Source organism: Aethalodelphis obliquidens, unplaced genomic scaffold, assembly GCF_003676395.1.
Source record: "Aethalodelphis obliquidens isolate GAN/ISIS:26980383/991018 unplaced genomic scaffold, ASM367639v1 scaffold18, whole genome shotgun sequence".
Classification (NCBI taxonomy): domain Eukaryota; kingdom Metazoa; phylum Chordata; class Mammalia; order Artiodactyla; family Delphinidae; genus Aethalodelphis; species Aethalodelphis obliquidens.
In genome coordinates this window covers 11009858-11011211 of record NW_020837962.1, presented here as the reverse complement: position 1 = coordinate 11011211, position 1354 = coordinate 11009858, and the positions used below count along the sequence as shown (strand labels likewise).

At 58.1% G+C, this 1354-nt stretch overlaps 1 protein-coding gene across 1 annotated transcript in view; it reads left to right on the top strand.

The window, feature by feature from the left end:
- The first annotated feature begins 354 nt into the window (after window positions 1-354).
- Window positions 355-1354, top strand: part of ZNF213 (zinc finger protein 213) — a 6500-nt gene continuing 5500 nt past the window's right edge. The window contains exon 1 of the mRNA XM_027117620.1: window positions 355-702. The gene's annotated coding sequence lies outside the window, so the exon portion shown is untranslated. The remainder of the gene's footprint in view (window positions 703-1354) is intronic.

The window sequence follows — 1354 nt, the reverse complement described above, 5'->3', positions numbered from 1 at the left end:
AGGAAGAGTCCACGCCCGAGCATCCCTTGCGGCGGAACAGGCGATCCACTCGTAGCTGGGCCCAGAGACATCTCTGCCCAGCAGGCCAGCCTTGGCTTTTCCTTTTCACCCTTCACGGGTCAGAGGAACACAGAAAACTGAAAGACAAGGCGAGAGGGAGAAAGCGCGAATCTAGGGGCAGACCTCAGCCTGGGGGCATGGGTGTTGACCACATGACGTCACTGCCTTCTGATTGGCCATCCCTGGAAATTCTCACCGTTCATTGGTCATCCGTCAGGGAGAAGGCCCGTACAGTAGGCGAACGCCCTCCTGGGGAGAGTAGTTGGAGTGCTTGTCTCGGCGCATGCGCCGTGTTGTTTCCCGGCGAGCCCCGCGCGAATTTCCGGCGCCGAAACCTGGAGGCGGAAACTGGGAACGCCTGGGCGACTGTGGGCGGTGTGAGTCCTGGGGGGCGGGACAGGCGACGCGGCCCGCCTGGCTCCGAGGTCGAGCGCAGGGCTTCGGGAGGCCGGGGCCGGCGCCCCGAGGCAGAGGCCGAAGGGGGCGCGCACCTCAGGGAGGTGCAGGGGAAAAGCCTGGGGCGCCGCACCCGCTGCCCGCCCCTCCGCCTCTCATCTCCGCTCAGGCAAGGCTGCTGGGACCGAGCGCGGGGCTCTGGCCGGGTCCGCGTTCCCGACTGCCGAGTCCTACTGAGCGACCCTGGTGAGTCCCTGGCTCTGTCCGAGCGGAGCCTTCTCCTCGGTCACTGGAGGATGAGCATGGAGAGCGTACCTTTCAGAATAAACTAAATGAAGTGCTTAGTGTGTAGTAGTAAAGAATTGGAAACAACCTGAATGCCTCACTCGGGTGGGTATTCATTAAGAAACGAGTATATCCATACCACGGAATCTCCTAGAGCGGCTGAGGCAGCATTGTTGGGTAGAAAAGCAAATGACAAAATAGTATTGCGGTAAGACCTGATTTATGTAAAAACACGCACAAAGCACTTTGCTCCCGGTTTCTATGGATATATTTCCAGTAAATGAACAGGGCAAGATTTGGGAGGTCATATGTCAGACTGTTAATGGGGGTGCAGCTGCAGTGTGGAAGGAAGAGTTTCTCTTTTATGTATTTCTGTATTGTTTAACACCCCCCCCCCTTTTATTACAATGGTTTGTATCACTTTTTTTGTTGAAACAAAAAGCAATTAAAAATATTCCAGGGCTTCCCTGGTGGCGCAGTGGTTGAGAGTCCGCCTGCCGATGCAGGAGACACGGGTTCGTGCCCCAGTCCGGGAAGATCCCACACGGCGCGGAGCGGCTGGGCCCGTGAGCCATGGCCGCTGAGCCTGCGCGTCCGGAGCACAGGCTCCGGA